The 21,874-nt window shown below is 38.7% G+C and overlaps 1 long non-coding RNA gene across 1 annotated transcript; it reads left to right on the forward strand.

Annotated features, from left to right (window-relative positions):
• Positions 1-2,342: 2,342 nt before the first annotated feature.
• LOC148132510 (uncharacterized) lies at positions 2,343-18,169 on the forward strand. The gene is made up of 3 exons (XR_015748114.1): positions 2,343-2,516; positions 14,590-14,663; positions 16,523-18,169. It is a non-coding gene; the product is annotated as an uncharacterized LOC148132510 (long non-coding RNA).
• The last annotated feature ends 3,705 nt before the right edge of the window (positions 18,170-21,874 follow it).

Genomic DNA, 21,874 nt, shown 5'->3' on the forward strand with positions numbered 1-21,874 from the left:
AATATGGAAATCTTCATTGAGCCTTGCAGATGGAAGTACATCATGCTTGTTTCAAAAGATTGGTTACTGGTCAGTGTCCAGGCTAAGTTAGGGTGGAGTTGGTAGCCGAGAAAGCACCATATACACTATTCAATTAATAATCAGAGCTAATCATTGTAATCAATAATCACTGATGTATTTAATGTATAGTATTTTAATCCTTCAGTTTCTCAAGCCCACCAGAACTAAGATTACCTTATATTAAACCATAAAAGTCTAATAAAATTAGCTAATTAAAATAGCTATGTTAGCAAGCAACCAATCATAGCTGTACAGTTTAAGAAGTTTATCACATTTTGTCACAAGCTTCCATGTCTTTTATACCATTCCACACAGCTATAAAATATTGTCCTGAGCTTTATGAATTGAGATGTACTGGGTCCTTTGAATTCACTTCTTTATCTTAACTATTACTTTCTATTCATTGTTATCTTGTTTAAAAAGCTAATAAACTTATTACCAAAAATACCTTTGGATTTATTGTGCAAATCATCATCAAACAAGTAGCCATTCACAAAACAGTTCCTGGTGACAAAAGAGTCATTTTTGGGATTAATGAGATGATTAATACATATAGTATACATAAAGATGATGCCTTAGTCTAGAATCATAATTCTAGACTATTAATTGGTCTATTATAATCAGTGATTTCTGGTAAATTCTAGAACCCAGGTCTAAGATAGCATCATAAAGCAATCCCAAAAAACAATACTGGATTTTATTTTATTTTTAAGAAAAAGATCCCTTGATCTTGGTCTCGAAGAAGATCAAAGATTAGAGCAGTGTTCCAGGGAATGGCAAGTCACGAGAGGTTACAACTGGAGGCTGTTTTTCTTTCACTCACAGTTGTCAAATATTGACAAATTCTTCTCTTTCACATCAAAAATCCTAATACTGTTGCAAAAGCTTCCCCATGAACTGAACATTTTTTGTATGGGCGCATAAATGAGCCAAAGAGGCTCACATTGGCCTGATGAACCAAGGTCACAAACAAGGGCAGTGTTAAGTAAGAAGGCTTTGAAATGGTGTGGGGAGGGAAGGGCAGTCTCCCTCAAAGAATTTCAGTTATTATATAGAAATATTGGCCAAAGTGGAAAATCCTTCCCTAAATGGAGGAAACCTGTCCCCCATTTTTATGCTGCTCTTTTATCAGTCTCCCGGAAGATTAAGACCACTTCACAGGTTCACCAGGGAGGCCACATTTAATGATGCACCTTGGGTAAAGATTTGTGTTGAAACATTTACATTTACTCTCCTCTTACTCATCCAACCACCAAATCCTATCAAAATTAGGTGACAAATAAAACCTCTCTGGAGGACATATATGGCGTTCCCCTAAGAAATTTGCTCAGATTGAATAAACTACTTGAATAAGCAGTGAAATGTTTCAAACCAACAAGAAGTCCAGTTGCCATGATTCAAACTCCAAACTGCACTAAGACTTATATCATGCTTCACAGTGCTTTACAGCCCTCTAAGTGGTTTGCAGAGTCAGCATATTTCCCCCAACAATCTGAGTCCTCATTTTACCAACCTCAGAAGGGTAGAAGGCTGAATGAACCTTGAACCAGTCAGGATCAAACTGCTGGCAGTCAACAGAATTTAGCCTGCAATACTGCATTCTAACCACTGTTAGATACAGCCAAATGTCATTATAAAAGTTATACATTCACATTCACTGGCAGAAAAAGATGGCATTCATTCAGCCTATTTCTTTAGTAAGAAAAACTAACACATCTATACATATGAGGATCTCTTCCTCTAGTTATTGGCAATGTCAACTATACATATATTGCCAGACTACAACTCCCATCATACCTCATTGGGCTACATGTTTTAAAATATGTTAGTCTGAACAGAATGACCAGGGAAGGTCAATAAAGTCTAAGAAAGTGATTGTGATGTTTTGGAAGCCCTTGTTTATGTAACACACCAATGATGCTTATAAAAAGGGATGCAGCTTCAATCACATCATCATAGATGACTTTTTATTTTTTACTCTTTCTCCTTCTGTAAACACCATTGCCTTTTATTGGAAGGCTTACACCATCAAACCACAGGAGATAATATTACCAGGAATAATATTTAGAGTAAATGTACATGGCCAGAATGCTTTCTCAGGCACTCAAACTGAGATGACCAAGCTGTCTCTTAGCTAAATGTTTCTCACGATCGTGTTGTGATTATAAAAGTGATTTGTATTACTGTAAAATCTCACCTCTGGAAGGACCTGATGAAAAAAAATACTCAAGAAAAGGTCACAGGCATAAAGAACCTTTTGTTTTGCATTATTTCACACTGTTACATAAACTGAAGCCAAAATGAAAATGTTACATCATTCTGTGAGCGTTTTCTGCCAGCACTTGAGCTAATTAATGTTCTTCTCCTATATTGCTATCATGTACAGCACTCAGCCTAAATGCACTGTCAGCCCCATGTCTCCTTGTGCCAAGGACAATGAAGCCTGCAGATTGAAGGTAAGTGTGCTTCTCTCACTGGTCAAGGTTGTGACCTGACCATAGTATGGAGACCAAAAAACAAACTTTCGTTCATTTATACCTGCCAAGCCTGCAGCTTGGTATAAATCATTCTGCATTAAATTGCAATTGTGCACAATTTAACAATTGTACAATTTATTGGTGATGCTTGATTCTTGTTTATTTTGTAATATGCTGGTCAATTACCATTCCAACATGCAGAGGGATTTTGAGGATACCCTGAAAAGAAAATGGAAAGCACTTTATTCCCAAGTGTCCTATGCTTGCCCTCAGTTAGCCAGTTCAAAAGGATCTTCATCTATTCAGGAACTGGCAAAATAAAAAATCTAGAAATGTAAGGAATTATAATGATGCAAAATTGTCCAACAGGCAATGCTTTGTACTTTTTGATTTTAAGTAACACCAGAATAAAATAGTACTTTTTTAAAAAGTCCAAATGGAAAAAACTCTATATAAAAAATCCATTTCAACATCTATATTTAAACACTGTTTTTAACAAGGCTTTGATAATATTCAGGATCAGACTTCTGATGTCCTCCAGACCAACTTGCTTGGGAATTTTGAGAACTGCAGTCTAACACATGTGAAGGGAAACAGATTAGCAAAGGCTGTTCTAGAAACAAACTGAATACAAATAATTGTTTACCAAGTGATCTTTCTTTTATATAATTAGATGGAGTCATATGGAGATCAGTTCATATTTGAAACTTGCCCACATGGGAGAAAACTTTCATAACACATCTGCAGTCAATCATAAATCCAGAGGAAAAAAAACCTTATTGTTTTCCCTTGGGAACACTACAGAAGAAGAGACAATTGTCTACGTTATGAAAGTAAATAAGCTAATTATAGAGAAATAATAATCTAACAGTCCAATCAAACAACTGATTAAATTTTCTTGACCTTGAATGTCTATCACTTCATCAAAAAGTGAATAAGCAGCAGCATCTGTAACAAATTGCAGTGATGCCAAACCAAAACATTTGTGTGATGACATAATATGCAAACGCTGTGATTATGTTCCTGTGTCAGGAGGCCTGATGCAAGTACATACTTTACGGCAGTTGTATGATTGTGTCATTAGACAGATTGCATTTGCTACTGCTACAGAACTCTACAAAAGTATGGATTACAAATGACAAGACTAGTTACTATCCCCAGGGACCTAGCTTCTTCCATGGTTGAAATGATTGGTTGAAATGTATTTCTTTCTTCAACGAAAAAGATCTCATTAATGGCATATTATCAGTCTATGAAAGGTACAACTGTTGCAGTAACCTAACCTAGGCAAAGCCTCTCATGGCCACGGCTTCCACCTGCTAATCCACCTTCTTCTTCTTTTCTTCTTCTTTTTCTTCAGCGTTTGTCTCGCGCTCTGGCGAGGTCCGCTAATGTCCTTGAGTACTGCTTCCACGCCTCTCTGTCTGCCACGTATGTCGGGTCTGCCTTCGCGATCTCTAGATCGGCCTTGATCGTGTCCATCCAGCGTTGCTTAGGTCTACCACGCGGTCTCGCTCCTCCGACAATCACCTTCATCGCAGATTTGATGATGGATTCTTCCTTGGCGCGACTCACATGGCCGAACCATCGTAGCCGGGACTGCCTTATGACCGTGGGGATGGGCACGACGTTGAACCGTCTGCGCACTTCTTCATTCTGACGCGATCGAGTAGGGTGAGGCCTACCGACCATCGAACATTCGCATCTCCATTGTCTGGAGTCTGCTTTCGACTTCTTTGGTGGTCGGCCAGCACTCTGCGCCGTATATAGCCACGGCGCACCACAGAGTTATAGATTTTTGCCTTCAGGCGCATCGGCATCTTCTTGTCACAGAGGACGCCCGTGACGGACTTCCATTTGCCCCACGCTGCGTTGATCCTGGCTGCCACCTCAGTTTGTAGTAGGCCTTCTTCCCCAAGAGTAGTTCCCAGGTACTTGAAGGTGGAGGCGCGCGGTAGCTCCTGCCCGTTCACGTGGATGGAGCCTGTCGTTTCGTTGTCAGTGGTCAGGTATTCGGACTTCTTTAGGTTCAACCGGCCCGAACTGCTCGAGGCGGTCGTGCCACTGTTGGACTAGGTGCTCAAGTTCAGCCTTGCGCAGGTTGGCCAGGAACACATCATCGGCGTAGAGCAGCGTCCATGGGGCGGGCGTGTGCAGGTCGTGTGTAATTGTGTCCATCACCAGAATGAACAGCAGTGGTGAGAGAGCAGAGCCCTGGTGTACGCCGACGGTGATATTGAACTCCTCTGATATCCCAGCTGCCGCTTTTACACGGCTTTTGTGACATCTGTATAGGAGTTGGACCCATTGTACGAGTAGCTCGGGCACGCCGTGATCTCGTAGTGCGTACCAGATGAGATCGTGCGGGACTCGGTCGAAGGCCTTTTCCAAGTCCAAGAAGGCGGTGTGGAGCGGGATTTTCTTCTCTCTGTGAGCCTCCATCAGCATCCGCACACCGAAGATGGCATCGGTGGTGCCGCAGTTCTTGATGAATCCGGCCTGGTTGACACTGATGTCGACGATGTCCCGAATGCGCTTATCGAGGACGCGTTCGAAGATCTTCATAGTGTGTGACAGTAACCTGACCGGTCTGTAGTTGGAGCAGTCCGCTGGGCTGCCCTTTCCCTTCCAGATCGGAACAGTGGTGCTGCGGTACCAGTCGTGTGGCACTATTCCCGTGGAGACGATGTTGTTGAACAGCTCGCACAGCCACAATGCCGAGCCCGGTAGTGCCTTTTTCCAGAAGTCGGCAGGGATGTCGTCTGGTCCTGTTGCCTTACCGTTTTTCATGGCCTTGATGGCGTCGGTGACCTCGCTGGCGTGAATACCTGAGACTGGGCCTTCGACGGGGTCACCTCGCGGGGTTCGTGGGTGTGGGAACTCCTCGGTGGAGATCTTCTCGAGTATTGCCGCCACCTCTCGGCAGCGTCTCTGGGGTTGACGATCAAATTTCCCCTTTCGTCGTTGATCCCATGAAACTGGTCAATGTCCAGGGTCTTCCTGTGTCTGCTTTTGGCTAGGCGGTAGATCTCATTCTCGCCTTCTCGCGTGTTCAGCTTCTCGTAGATGTCATCGTAGTGGGAGCTTCTGGCTGTCGCTACTGCTTTCTTGGCTGCCTTTTTGGCCGCCTTGTACTGCAGAGCTTCTCGCTGGTCTTCTCCTGAAGAAAGGCCTTGTAGAGCCGTTTCTTCAGGTGCACGGCATCTTGTACTTCCGGTGTCCAGAGCCATGTATCTCGTTCGATGCGTCTCCGTCCTGGCTTGGTACAACCAAGCTGTTGGCAGCCGGCAGTGTGAACAGTGCTCTTCAGCATGGACCACGCTTCCTGTGGCCCGTCGACCATCTGCAGGAACTGCTCCGGTTTGATGAGGGGTCCCGCCATCTTCTTCTGGTTCCACCACTTGATTCGTGGCTGGTCTGCATTCTTTTTGTCAATCTTGGTCTTGGGCTTGCTGATCCTGATCTTCGCCATCAGCGGCCTGTGCTGACTGCTCGATTCTGTACGGGTACACCTTGGCGTTGAGCACGTTTTAGCGGCTCTTCGTGCGATGATGTAGTCGATCTGTGTGTGGTGGTTCCCATTTCTGCTATGGTAGGTGAGGAGTTGAGGTTCTCGCCTAATGAAGCAGGTGTTCGTGATGGTCATATCATGGGAGTCGGCAAAGTCCAGGATCCTCTGGCCATTCTCATTCATATCGCCTGTGCCGTGCCCACCGTGGCACTGGTGTCCGTTTTTGTCCCGCCCTACATGACCATTCAGGTCGCCAGAGATGATGATGTCGTCTTCATATGGGATCTGCCTGAGTTGGATGTCGAGCAGTTCCCAGAAGGTATCCTTCTCCTCCTCGTGACATCCGGTCTGAGGGGCGTAGGCGGACAAGATGTGTAGGCGCTGCCTCTCGGTCGCTACGACGATTATCATCAGTCGTTCTGTGAGGCGCTTAACTTCTGCAACGGAGCTTTGCCAGCTGGGACTGACAACCACAGCTACACCGCCACGGTTTTCCTTACAGCTGGTGTATATGATCTTATAGCCGTCTATAGTCGTAGCCTTGTTGCCCTTCCAGCGAGTTTCCTGGAGGCAGCAGACACCTGCTAATCCACCACCTGCTAATCCACCAGGAGCCAAAATTCCAAGACTACTACCAAATTGCAGGCCTGTTCCTTCAGGATAGTGCTTTCCCCTCAAGAGTTTACAACTTTTCAAATACAACTTAAGAAACAGGGTTGCTCTAGGGTTCAGTCCAAGCCTATTCTTTTCCATGCAGAATCTCAATGCCTCTAGATTCTCAGACAGGAACTCAATTGTGTCACCATAATAAAGGGATAAAGTGGGGTATCATCAGCATATTCATACCAGCCCCTATGTAACAAATTATCTCATCCAGCAATTTCACATGAAACAGTCAAGGCAGAAGACTAATCCTGTGCACTCCACTAGGGAGAAGATACTGAGGCAACCTAACTTCTCTTACCACTATCAACTAGAATTGCCCACTGGGAAAGGAGTAGAACCATGGTAAAACACTGCCTCCAATATCCAACAGAAAAGTTGGTTCAGAACAATACCACAGTATCCTTATTATTGAAAGCTGCTAAGAGATCTAAAAATATCAGACAAACTACAATCACTCAAATCCAAACAGAAGTCATTCATTAGTGCAACTAAGGCTATTTCTGTCCTATACTCAGGTCTGAATCCTGACTGACAAGGGTCTAGGTAATCCATTTTATCTAGAATAATCTATATTTTGTCCTTCACTGCCATTCAATAACCTTTGTTAAAAAGGGAAATTTGGAGTAATTGTGATTAAACATGTTTGGCTTTAGGGAAGGACTCTTGAGTAATAGGCACACCTAAGTTTTGTTTCAGGATAGCAGTAACATCTCCTGCTCCAAGAAAGAATTGATAATCTCCTGCAGACAATACAAAGAACCCATATGGAGAAAGACCACAAATGGCAGAAGCTAAGAAAATGTATTAGCACCATTCAAGATTCAGCCCAAGGAGAGTCAAAACCTTAACAACTTGCTATGCCAAGTTAGCAGGAAGAGCTCTCAAAATTAGCTGCTTCTCAAAAATGAATTCGTAATCCTGAAAATGTCTGCTGCATGACAGCCTACTGAGGTCATATGAGAGAAGAACCCCAAACTTAGGCATAACCCATGCTCAGTAATTTTCACTTTTCATTAATTCATTCATTCGTTCATTCAATTTGTATGGGTAGCAATTTTTGAACTTTTAAAAATAATTTCTATCATCAATTAAAATACATAGGAACCAAGGAAAAGCACAAAAATAATTAACATAGGCAGGAGATGGTTCCTTTCACACGCCCAGGCACAGAAGCAGGTGTTAGGGTCTTACAAAACACCAGAAAAGTGAGGGCTTATTTTTTGTCCACAGGGATATGTTCCATAAGGGCATTTTTGTTGTGTCAGGATATTTTTGCTTCACTCTGCCTATACTATAGGCATTATGTCTGCTACTTCATCTCCTGGAGACCCTTGGGAAAGCAGAGAGCTGCCTAGAATTGAAATATAGCTAGAGGCTGGTCAGGAATGGTTTCTTGAAGGGCTGAAGTCACTCCTTGGTAATGGCAAGCCAGATCCTAAGCAAATTCACCCATCACATTGTCAGGAATATCCTAAAGCTTCTGACAGGCAATCCTTGGTATCTGGGGCAGATCATTTGAATAAGCTCAATCCTATTGAGGTCACAGACAGCAATCAATCAAAACTGGGTCAGGAAATTGTCTGACTTTGAAATAATAATGGGTATGTAGCTTACCAAGTAGCATTGTTGACAATGTGTATTATTAGGGTAATGAACATCTGCATCCCCAAAACTCAATTCTCAAAAAATTCTTAAAATGCAATTAGGTTCTTTGATTTTTGTTTGTTTACTTTTCAAATGGGGTTCTATTTCAGGCCTTGTGTTTCTGATTTTGTGGGCCTCCAGCTTTAAGATTAACATATTAACCTTACTTTTAGGCTAGGCTATTTAGATCCTGGTATCAAGAAACTAATCTTAACAATTCATTAGAATTTCCAATTGTTAAGCCTGGAGCCAGAAGGTCATTTTTATTCTCAGTATCCTCATTTCACAGTGCACTCCAGTTCCTCTGTATGGGAATTATTTATTGTCAATATGTTAGATAGTTGATCCATGAGAACAAATTCTTTGGCTAGATTTACTTGTTCCAATCAGCTCTGTTATAAAATATACAGTAGGGCCCTTACAATTAGTTGTGGGATGACTTCTCTATAAGGCTTTCATCTGGAGCAATTGAGTCATTTTCAAAAGGGGAGTTAGGTGACAGATGTATTGGAAGAAAAGTAATGTGATTTTGGTTTGGCTTCTTCCCTCTTTATATTCTTCTGCTACTCCAGATTTTGGATTTTCTAATCCAAGTTCATGATAGTTACCTCTTTTGAAGACCATTTTCAGTATTTAAATAATAACAGCCCTCCTTCTCAATCATTCTTCCATCCTCTTGCAGTAAGTGCTCTCAGCTTTACTAACTGGCTGCCTGTGTTATGATTGGGAAAACTAAAATAGGCTTTTGTGAAATAAGATGACTGGCGTTCCATCTTTAGTTTATATAATATGCTTCGGTTTTGACATATCATACTTCCACAAGTATGATACTTGCGGAAGTCTGTTTTTTCTCAGTCAAACCAGAGCTGATACTGAGTGTTTCAATTTAAAAACTCCTACTTAATATTTATAATATAAAATTTAAAAGTATCAGATAGTGCTCACATACATACAACTTCTTGCATCACCACCTTATCTGAAGTCCAATTTTTTCTTTTGTTTAAAAATGATATTTCAGAATAGGTAATGGACAAAGTGGGATTTTGTACAACAGACACTTTCTCTAAAGACAATCAAGGACATGCTTTCTCTGATCCTTACTTACATCACTTTTTCTTGTACCTGGAAAATAAAGCCCAGAGGAATGACACTATTTCAGTCTACATGCATTAAATATTATGCACTGTACCTATTAAAATCACCATGCTTCATCTTTAAACAGAACAGGAAAGAATTGTTTACAGAACAGATAGCAGTTAAATAGAACATTAGAAAAATCATTACAATTTCCTATAAGACACTAAATTAGTTTGTTTTTAACAAGTTTTAGTTTGCAGAGTTTTAAGGCTTTAAATTAGAAAGCTAAGTATCTGTATTTGTATGGTTGGAAATATCAAATTTCTTATCCCAGAAGCTAATAGCTTCTACTTTGTGTGATAGTTTTCCCTGCCACTATGTATCATCTAGAAAAGACATTATCATGTACCCTCCTCACTAACCTTACTGTGTGATAGAGTTACGGTTAATATACAATGGGTTACTTTCTTGCAAAATTTTGGGGGGAAAATAGAAAAATAAAATAATTTACATAACCTCCTCCTGGCCCAAGGCTAGGATAATAAGCTCTTGTGGCTCCGAGTCCTGAGTCTGCATTCTTAGAGGAAGAGGATTCGGAAGATGAGGAGGAGGTGGAATTGGGAATGCCTTCCTCCCCAGGACCTTCCTCTCTGGCAATGCCTTCCTCCCTGATTATGCCTCAGGTTTCGGCAGATAACTGAGAGGGACAGCCTGAGGCTAATCAGGTGGAGGAGGAGGGCATATCGGAGCAGCCTTTGACAGAGAATCAAGCAGACAAATGCTGGCTTGATGCTAGGCAACGTCGCAGGAAAAAGTGTGAGATGCAACACAGGAGACGTGGACGAATCAGAGACTGAGCTGAGTTAGTGACACACCCCACAGGGAATAAAAGTGGGTGTGTTTGCTCTAGGAATTCTGTGCGGGACAAAGTGTGAATTTTTCTGTGGAGCTTCGGTGTATCCTGTTTCTGGAAAGCTTTAGTGATTTATGTTTCTGTTATCTTGTCGGACTTGGCAGGCAGTGTGCGTGATATTGCCAAGAACATAGCCAGCTCAAAGGAATTAACTCTGTAAATACTGAATCTTCTTGCCTGCTTGTATTTTGGTCGGAGTTTGGGACTTCTCATCTATCTTGTGAAGGTGAGACATAACAATAAGCCCTTTCCTTCCTTTTCCCATTTGGGAGATAACACCAATCTCTCACAAAAACTAAATAAAATCAAACTTTATCTGAAAAAAAAAGGGGGGGGAGACAGAATATAAAAATCCATTTCAGACTTTAAGTGGTCCCAAACAAAATATTAAATGGCAAAAATGTTATCTCTTTATCTATCTGCTCAAGTCATGAATAGCAATTTAAAAATCAAAATACTGAGCTTTGGACAACCCATAATAACATGCTGACATGCTCTTGATTTTAAAAGAAACTGTGTTTTAAAGAGATTCCAAGTTGAATAAAACACATAGTTACTATGCTTGCAGAGAAATGCTGTAGAAAAAATATATTAGGCTTAAAGATATAAAGACCAAATAAAAGTTCTAAAAGAGTTTTCTGTTTGTCTCAGTTATGTTTGGATTTGCTCTCTAGATCTTTGGAAATTTAACCCAGTTAATTTTGAGAATGCTGAGAAACTGGTATGAATCCCATATTTCTTTTCAGAGCTGGCTTTCAACTTCTGCCTTTGTTTTTACACACACATAGGAAGTTAGCACCCACCCCTCCCCTAGAAAATTGAAATAGCTTAGGAAATATTAAAAAGGCAGAATATTTCCTCTAAAAAGAGTAGAAACTCAAGAAGCAGAAACTCACCTCAGAAGCAGGATCTCACCCCCACCTTTGTTAGTGGGTGGGCCATTAAGGCCTGGGCCAGAATATTTTACATAACAAGGAACTCCAGGTAAAGCTATAGCAATTGCCAAAAGCCCTTTTAAGGGCATAAATCATCCAGCAAGGCTAGACCAAGCCTAGAATTCAGGACAGCCTACAGAGTTGCCCCTGGGAGTCTGACAACCAATGGGATACATTTCTTACACAGGAACAGGAAACACTAAGGTAGGGCCCAACAAAGGTTATAAAACCCAGGCACTCTCAGCAACTCAGCCTTCTGGACCTTCTCTTCTCATCCTTTTTTTCTTGATCTCTTCTCACCTTGAAGCATGTGATCACCCTTCTCTGGAGCTTCAAGCCATGTGGTCCTCCTATCCACCATTAAACCTTCCAAGCAGCCTCCATGTTTCCAGTGTCTTTTTCCCCACTTGGAACTGAACCCAGAAGGATATTTCTTTCAACACACACACACACACAGGTGTTTGTCAGTGAATGTGTGGGCTGTAGAAGCAGGCTTCATTTCCAAGCTTTTGCAAATGCTAGAAAAGATTCCTGCATGAAATTACCTTTGAAGCACAAAACACAAGGTGACTTAACAATTCACAGCGATTGTTTAACAGTTTCTTTTTTCATGATTATTTGTGACTATAAGGTAGGAAGAGTTCATACTGATATGTCGAACTGATTCAAATATATGCAGATCTGACCAGGAAATATACTAATTCCTTGATAATAGAACTCTAGCCTAAGATGGCAAGATGAGTATGCCACATTATGAACTGAAGCTCTAAAAGCTCTACAAAGCCAAGGACTCTTTAAAAATTGTTTAATCTCCATCATAAGGCATACATGGCAATTATAAACACAGGCATTTGCAAGCCACAGCTTCGGTCAAACTCAAGGCCCACGGGGTGCTTAAATCTGACCACGGGGCTGGGGCTGGAAATAACAAAGGACTGGCCAGCAGTGCCTCTGGCGGCCAAAATGGGGCATGTGGGGGGCACGTGTGGCCTCCCCGTGCCCCGTTTTTGGCCTGGACGGCTTCCTGAATTACTCTGTCAGCCAAAACGGGGCAGCGGGGCACATACAGCCTCCTGTATCCCATTTTGGCTGGCAGAGTGCTTCAGGAGGTGTCTGTCGCATCTTCCCCCTCAGAGCAGCCTGCAAAGGAGAAATACAATGCCCTCGAAGAAATCCAGTTTGACACCCCTGGCTTAGGTAAATATGTGACAGGGATTTTGCTTTAAATCAGCTATGATTTTCCATTGTAGTTTACAAACTTTTTAAACAACCAGTCTTTAGGAGGATGCACGGATGTTTGTACAACAAAAGAAATAGCCAGAAAAAGGATGGTTTTTATCATTGGAGCAATTCAAGCAAAACTTCTGTCAAATGCTAAACATGGATCTTAGAATAGTACATATTCAAAAATAGAAAGAATTAGGAACGATGTTAAAACAAAACAAAACAGCTACTTCTTCTCCTTCCCAATATAGCTGCAGTCAACTCCATCTATGTCTAAGTTTTTTAGAAATAGTGCTGCATTTAACTATAAAGTGGGTTAAAATTTATATATCGATATTGTATTCTGTTATGCTTTACCAGAAGCAAGCTGAAAGGCAGCATTAATAGTACAATAAAACCTTAAAAAATTTAACATTCACAGATTTAAATTCCCGGCAAGTTGCTGTTATATTTATAGTTTTATTTAAATATTAATACAGGCAGTCCCCAGTTAAGGAAGCCCAACTTATGGACAGCTCATGCTTATAAATGAGCTGCCTATTATTAAAAATGGTGGACAGTGTTCTTATTTGAGACAATGAACTCTGAAGCCATGCAATTTTGTCATAAACCATTGAAGCTGCACAATTTTAATATGCAGCCTGTTTTCAGCAGTTTATAAAAACTATACAGCTTCAGTGGTTTATTGAAAAAGAACACCATCCACCATTTTAGTAATCAACAGTCTGTAAGTATGAATTCTGACTTACATACAAATTGATTTAAAGACAGGTTTAGGGATGGAATTCATTCTTAATCCAGAAACTGCCTGTGCACATTTTTAACATACAGATTGGTATCCTCTCAGGACAATGAGAAACCTTGTTTCAATCACTACTGTAATTACTGTGCCAAATCCAGACAAGAAAATTGTCATGCTTTTCATGTGGGGCTGCCTTTAACTTCCATCTGTAAAATGTTGCAATCTTGCTGCTAGTAGGGACAAAGTGCTCAGTTCAATTCTGTATCTGTTCTGTTGGCTCTCTGTTCTCTTCCAAGCTCAGTTCAAACTATTGGTGCTGATGTGGGCACAGGAATCCACATATAAGCTTGTCTTGGTGTGATATTAACTATAAAACTTGCTTTGGTCGAAATAAATGAAAAAGAAGACAAGAGACAGTAATAGCTTAGAATATATATTTGGAACATCTTGTTGATCAGGAGTGAGCAATACTTTAGAGACCAAGAGCTGCTATTAAGGTTTGGCATAATGTGGGAAGGGTTAATGTGGCAAAAAAAGTCAAACCTCATTGTGTAGATGGGCTACTTGGGGTTTACATTTTCCCTCTGGTGCAATAAAAGTTTTCCCCATTTTCAAAAATGTGTTAAGCCTAATTTTATGTCTTGCAGCATCATTTTAAGGGTCTCCTGGCTCAAAATTTTGAAACCAAAGAAATATGGATGGATCTAAAAAGCAACTCCTGCCAATCTAGGAGTTCGAAAGCATGCAAATGCAAATAGATAAATAGGTACCACTTTGGTGGGAAAGTAACAGCACTCTGTGATGTCATGAGGGCAAATGACCACAGAAATGTCTTCAAACAGCCCTGGCTCAATGTCCTTAAAATGGAAATGAGCACCTCGCCCTATAGTCACCAACAACCAGTGGAATAAAATCAGCAGGAACTCTTTTTTTTACTTCTGGGGAGCAAAAGCCACCAAGAAGCCTTAGTTATACCCACAGAATGACCTATGACAGTGGCATGGAGTTTCTGAATGGATCCAAATAAGACTCCTGGGGTGGGGGTGGGGGGGTATTGTAATCAGCTGATATTATCAGATGAGTTCATGCACAATCCCACAAAGCAAATTAACTCACACAAACATTTCTCTCTTTCACAAATTCCTGCTACATTTTGAATGACTGGTTCTTTAGCAGGGGACACTGCAAAAGCAAATACAAAATGCTTTAGGACGTGTGTAACAACATGTAGGTAATACAGTACTACTGCAGCTGTTTTACTTATGTATGCTCTTATTGTTACTTACTATAGCAAATTTTGCCTTTGTTGCTTTTGTCTGTACTCTTCCCATCCTACTCAGGATAGGAAGCTGGGATGGCTTTGGAAGTGCTGGAGAATCTGTAATATTATTTCCTACTGCCATTTTACTCAAATGTAAGTAAATGTAGTATCACATAAGAAAACAAAATTAATTCCTATTTTCTTTAAATATACAATAGAAGAATCAAAGCAGACTGAGATACATATAATTTCACATACTTCCTGAAGATTAAAATTGCTATTTGCCATAAACATTAGGAGAATATATATGCTACTGGACAAATATACTGTTCTAGAGTTTTTCCACTTATCCTTCTTTCCATAGGACATTATAATTACACTTTTCTAAAATGGACAAAGCCTCACAGCTTCTAAGGCAGCACACAGATTGATGCCAAATCCTTAGCAGAACAACAACTTTAGATGATTAAATAAAATCTACTCTAAGAAAAGCTTTCACATTTAGTAAAGAAAGATTTTTTTCCCTTACTTTCCTTGGTTTGTTTCAGAATGAGAAACAAAAGACCAGATAACTTGGATCAAAAACAACATAAAAGAAACCCAACATGTAATGAAGGATATGTCCCAATGCTATTGTCTTAGAATTCACTTCTAGAACATCTGTCTATCAGAGGGAAATCTCACAAAATCCTGGGTGATAATGAACATACCTTATGCCTGAGGATGGTTTTGATAAAGCATTGGTAAGACAGTGAGTGTTGGCAGAACTGAGGAGGATGCTTCCGACTGCCACAGTTGTGCTTGCAAGAATTCAAGTATCTCTAGTTTCAGTCAACAAGTGAGCCAGAACACTTTGAAATAGCAATTTATTCAAGTTCCAAAAAAAATTTAAGAGATTTCCTTCTTTACAGTCAGATAGCCAGCCCCATTTCTAAAGGAATCTAAGTTGATAAGGAGTAGAGACATCACAATCATACATTATCTGGATAATTCCTAAATGGCTAGAATTAAAATTTCCAAAGGACACTAGTCAAAGAAGTTATTCTTGTTGGGTCTTTATACTGTGTCCTTCCTTCCTTCCTTTCCTTCCTCCCTTTCTCCCTAACAACAACAACAACATCACCATCACCGACTAGGTCACTGAAATTGATTTTTTAAAGGAGCTTATTCATTTTCTTAATAAACACAAAGGTATTCATTGTGCTCAGCCTGATACAAAAACTTTGTTTTTTTCATAATTCCTTTTCTTCCATGCCACGAGAAACAAACAAGTGAAGATCAGATTTAACAAAAAGCTAAGAAATTACATAAACAGACTTTATGTTCTTATTTTTTAAATTATTTTTCCTAGTGTTTTGTAACATAAAATAAAATAAAATATGGTCTTCCAAAGAAAGCAAATGTTAAGCAACAGGCTTCTCCGATCAAACAGAAGATCAGGAGATCACAGGTTAAAAAAAAAAAAAGCAACAGGAGTATTCAGAGTTAAAGGATGGATCCCGCAAGTTGAATATTTATCTTTCCTCAATTCAACATAAATGTTCTGCAGCCATTAGCTGATTCTTTTTCCATTTTTATAAACAAATTAGAGGTGAATATTTTGAATCTCATGTGAGAACAACAAGGGTTCAATACTTTTAAGCATATGGAGTGCTTAGAGTCTCCAACAAAGGTGCATATTTAAGCCAAAAATGTGCATCTTCATCTCTGTATTTTCCCGTTCTTCTTCCCTACAGCCTGGGTTTTAAAGTATACTTGGCATGAAATCAAATAAAGAAAGAAAATTAAAATGGTGCACTTATGAGTTATGATTCACAGGCTGGCCAAAGTCCAGAAGAACCTTAGGGTTCCAATTTCTTCCTCTCAGAAAGAAGAAGTTATAGCAATTTAGGATTACCCACCTGGGCAAGAGGTTCTTTATAAGGATTTACAACATTTGTTTATATGCTTCATTGAGTCCTTTATCATTGGATAATACAGCTCCTTTCTTTACTTTTTCCTTCTCTCTCCAGATTTCTCATTCCTCTGGATACTTGTGCCAAGAGCCAGCTGTTACTAGAGAAGGAAAAAAAAACAGTAGAAGGCCCAAACATGCAAATGCAAATACAAATACAAAAGACGTCCTCCAAATACCATCTCAGTTGTGAGCCAAAAAATGATTCCTCTTACTCAGAAACCCTGATTTTGCTGTCAATCCACCATATCATTGTTCGACTTAATTTTTAATTTTTGTTCACCTTTTCAAATGTGTTCTATCCAAGCGTTGGCTAATTCTGGAAACTTGCCATTGAACACAATAATCAATATTGGGCTACATGAGCAAATGATTTGTCCTGGTATAAGGCAACTTACTGTGCTCCCATGATAAAAGACTCTAAAAAATCCACAACAGTAGGGATTCTTGTATAGCTGTTTAGGCTTAGATATTTCCATGACAATTCTGGAAACGTCTGGCCTGTATTATTTTTCTTCATTGTTGGTGGTGCTTGTTGACCTATTCTCTTTGACCATCAGTTAGTGAAGCAAATGGAGCAAAATCCCTAGTGTGGTAAACTTTCTTGCAAGAAAGACAGACTGACTGGAAACAATAAGAGTTCAAATTCAAGAAGCAGACTAAGCTTATTTTGGAAGGAGAAGGAACAATGATAATCTAAAGTTAGCGGTACCCTTACTACAAAAACTGGAGGGCTCATTTGATAATACATAGAGGAATTCATGCTTGTTCTCATTTTATGTACCATCTCTCCAGTGAACAAACCACTTTAGATATAAGATGACAGTAAACATGTTTGCTGAAATCTGGGTCTGACCATTTTTAGAAAAAACTAGTGCACATGAATGTCTTTTATGGATTCTTAGATCAGTCAGTTTAATTTCTGATGGTGGAATTTAACAAAGAAACAATACGAGGAGAATACATGGGTGGAACACATTTCTGTGAATTCCAGGTACACTAAATGCATTTGTATGCCTCCTTTACTTTAAACAATGGATTTTAGTCTTCATGTCATGCATGAACAGGATGAATTTGAGTTGAAAACAAGCATTTTTTCCAGATTTATCTTTTATTGGCTTTAAAAGCTTCCAAAGTGCCTTAGGAAAACAATAAGAGAACATTTTCTAGAACATTTTCTAGAAAAAACAACAGGAGAGTGGTTACAATGCCACAGGCTAGATCAGGGACACCAACTATTTCAGGAGTGAGAGTCATACTTGGGGTGTTAAATTATTTCAACCTACAAGGATTAATACAGTGATGGCAATAGTAGGAGCACGGACAAAGTATATCTCCGATTTGCTAAGCAGGGGTTGAAAGTCCAGTGCACATACTCATCAAATGTATAAAGGTGACATCTTTTATTATCCATTACATCATCCAATTATTTGCACCTAAAATGGGGGGGGATATCACACCACTGATAGTGGGGCTGTTCTTGGGCTCAACCTTGGAATTTCAGATTTCCCACTTTAAACTATTCTATCTTTTGGGAACAGACAACATGAACTGGCACCAGTGTGTATAGTATAAGAAGACTAAGCTCTTGTGAGGAGCAGCTATCCAGAGCAAGTAGGTAGGCAATTTCTTGGTCTTTCATTTTCAATCTTCCATGATACAGAGATGCTTGCAGCGATATCTAATCTATAAAATCTCAACTAGAGGTCTCCTTATCCAGAAGGTACAGGAATTCAATATATTACTCATGGGTTAACCATTCTGGGATAGGAAGGGACATTATTGATCTATATTTTAATGTTTGGTTCACAGACCCCTAGGGGGCCACGATGTCATCACAGGAAGTCCGTGAAGACTTGAAGAAATGTTATGATTTAAATCTCGAGTTAAATTTTAGTGATCCATGGCCATGGGCTATGGCCACAAAAGTTATTTAAAAGGGGTCCATGCTGAAGAAAAGGTTGAGAACCATTGACTTATATCAATGACTGGAAACTCTTTAGAAACTTTTTGCATAAAAAGGAAAATGCATTTTCTTCTGGAACCAACCAAAATATGAAAATAATGTAGGCTTCCAGGAAAAATATTTTTTTTTATTCTGGAACCACTATTTTTATTTAAAAAATAATTATTACCCATATATCTTTAATGTAGGAGACCTGCTTATTTGGGATTTATACAGACATATAGTAAGGTTCCCTTGTAATAAAAGATGCCAAAACTAACGCAGCAAAATGAAAAAATGTTCTCAACATAATGAATCTTCCTGAGCCAAACTGAGGGAGGCATTCTTTAAAAATAGTACTTAGTGATGATAAATATATGCAAATGACCAAAATTGGGCAGACCCTGTAGTAAAATTCTACAATCCACGTAAGTTATATTAATGAAAACCAATGTGGTTTTAATTTATCCTGTCACTACCAAAGAAAGGAGCACAGTTAATAAATTCTTGTTTCCCAATTATAGCATTCTTTAAGAATCTCATTTTGGTGTATGTTAGTGAGGAATAGAAAATCCATGCAATTATTATATTTTCCCTATAGCTTTTGTAATCCATGTCACCCCATCACAATTCAATCCAAGAGCAAGATCACAGCTTAATATTGTTTCCACATGTCTGGATTTTCCTGATCAGGTAGGGTTTTGTAATAATAAAGTAAGAGATAATTTTGTAACTGTAGTTATATTTGCTGGGTAGAAAATTGGAAGTTTCTATTTCCTTTATTCTTCTCCCACTATAAATAGAAGAGAGGGAGGGAGAAAGAGGGAGGGAGGGGGGAGAGGGGAGAGAGGGAGAGGGAGAGGGAGAGATATGACAGATAGAACAACATAGTTGTTTTTATACTTTTATACTTTATACTTTTATACTTTTAAGGCATTGTATAAAATAAAGAATAACTTTTAGCCCATGAAAAATAAAGAAAACGTTCTGTTCTCTTTCCCTCTTCCATACAAGACAATGAGGAATGATATTCCCCAGTAAGTATCAAAAATCTTTTAGGTTTCTGATTAAAACACTATCACACAATTACTAATGTTTAAGTTAAATATATTGCAAAAAATATAAAACTTTCCAGTTTCTATATAATTTAGAAAGATATATATTTATAAGATAAACCAACTGAAAATTTTAATTTTCTATCACCCAAAGAATACAAAATTTAAAATTGCTTCTAGAAATCCAGCTTCACTAAAATCAAAACTCTTTCCTTCTGCATTCTAAAAATTAGTTGGGAGTTATGTATACATGGAGTTCATTCTTTTTGCTTTATTAGTCAGGGGCAGATATACCAGATAAATAAATAAATAAATAAATAATCACAACCCATTTAATCAGCAATCAAATTTGGAAAGATAGGCAAATAGATTGCCAGGATGGAACTGGGCAGAAGACTATCTAAGATAGGAATGGGATAAAGGAATGGATGACTGCAATCATGATAAAATTGACCACCGCCATAGAAACTCATCTCAAATATCACTAATGACTTTCCTTCTCCCATTAATAAAGTAAATTTCACACAAGACTTTTCAGAGAACAAAAATACTGAATTTCCCTTTACCTGTGTTATGATAATATTATAAAATCAGCTCTCCTCCAGGGCAGCCTTCTTCCCTTTCCTTCATTATTTTTAAGCTCAAACCTAAAAGAAGTGTTTGCTTTTGCTAGTTTATATTTTTGTTATTTTGTTTTGTTTGTTGTTTTCTTATTGAGTCAACCAAAACAATCAAACAGCAATTTTAAAATGCAGGTTACAAAAGAAAAAGATGTGAATTTTACATAGCGGATGTTACAGGAGTCCCCTATATTTTCTTTCTTTCTTCTCACAAAATAACAGTCCTGCATCCTGAAGAGTTGTCACTGTTATTTTTTAATTCATCCTGACAATCCACTAAACCTACCTTAACAAAAAGAAAAGCATGATGATGCATGTCATTCGATTCATTGTGAATAATTATACAGTAGCAGTTGTAGCAATCGTTGGTTTTATTGGGTCCAGGTGCTCAGGCAGAACCCATGGATAAGCATATCTTTACTTTGATATCCAGAGGCTAAGAAATTGCCCAGAAATGTATTACCAGCCATGTGAAACAAGACAGGAATTAATAGCCATTACACCTATGAGATGTATTTGACACAATATGTCTATGGAGATTCTCAGTCATCCATAGTTGTCCTATGTTTCTACCTTGCTTCATTTCCAAAGTGATCAAAATACATTCTTTATGGATTCTCTATTTTTGTGATGATAATTATGTCGTATATAATAGTAAAGATGATGGAAAAGAAGGAGAAAAAGAATGTGACAGAACCTGAATCAAAACTTGAGTTCTAGATCCAGTTTAGCTGAGGACGCCATTTTTTGTTTTCAAGGTTTAATAAAATTGACAAAACATTTCCTAACCTATTAGAAGTGAACAAGCATGAAAGCAAAGAGGACAAAGGACACTGTATAAGGACACATATAAGGATGTAATAGTTAGAGTGAAGAACAAAACTTCAAAGAAAAAAATAAGTTAGATCATATATTTTCTGAACAAATTTAGAACAAAAATTATTATATCTTAGCTAATGTATTTCACCTTGATTTCTTGAAGGACAGTTAGGATGTATCTGTAATAAATAAACAGGAAAAAGATATTTACCACTATATTTATAATACATATGACAAATTTAACCTACAAAAAATGTTTCCAATTCAAGACAATCTTCTACAAACTCAAAAGAAATTCCTGGTTCAGAAAAGGAGGAGAAGTATGTGATGTGATAGCATTTAAGGGTGACTTATGCTTGTCATAGCAACTTGTAATAAGATAAGAACTTTTATAAGGTGTGGATGAAATAACCAAAAAAAGTCAATTAATGAATTCAGAACATTTCCCAGCACTTTCCTTTTCATTAAGGTTTTTTAAATTCATTTATTACTTGCATTTCTACCATCTTTTCTTTTTTTGCTTCACCTGAGCTTTAATAGTGGGAATATAAACATACAAAGGAGATTTTGGTTTGAGTTTTACCTGGTCATTATGACTGGCTCTCAGCTCTTATGGCAGAGTGAGTTAGAATGAATAACCTAAATAATGAATTGTTACCCTTTTTACTATTTATCTAAATATTTGGTACTACATCAGAAAAGATTCAAAGTAACTTCTTGCAGGAAATCCTGTGTTTCATTGTCTTTATTTATAAAGAAGATATATAAATATTCCTTTGAATCCATGAGTTCCATGATATAGGACAGAGTTTCATTAAAACTGCAATCATCTGATACAATTCCCAGGACAAGTTCCCAAGCTTCTTGGGCCAATGGGCACATTCAGAAGTTAGCAGGCAGATGATGGGCTCTCACAAATGGTTACCATGGTAAATGTGACCAATCACAAAATATCCACACAACATAAGGCA

This window comes from Notechis scutatus, chromosome 2 (genome assembly GCF_049901735.1).
Source record: "Notechis scutatus isolate UNSWTSFEM ecotype Mainland chromosome 2, rNotScu1.2, whole genome shotgun sequence".
Taxonomy (NCBI): domain Eukaryota; kingdom Metazoa; phylum Chordata; class Lepidosauria; order Squamata; family Elapidae; genus Notechis; species Notechis scutatus.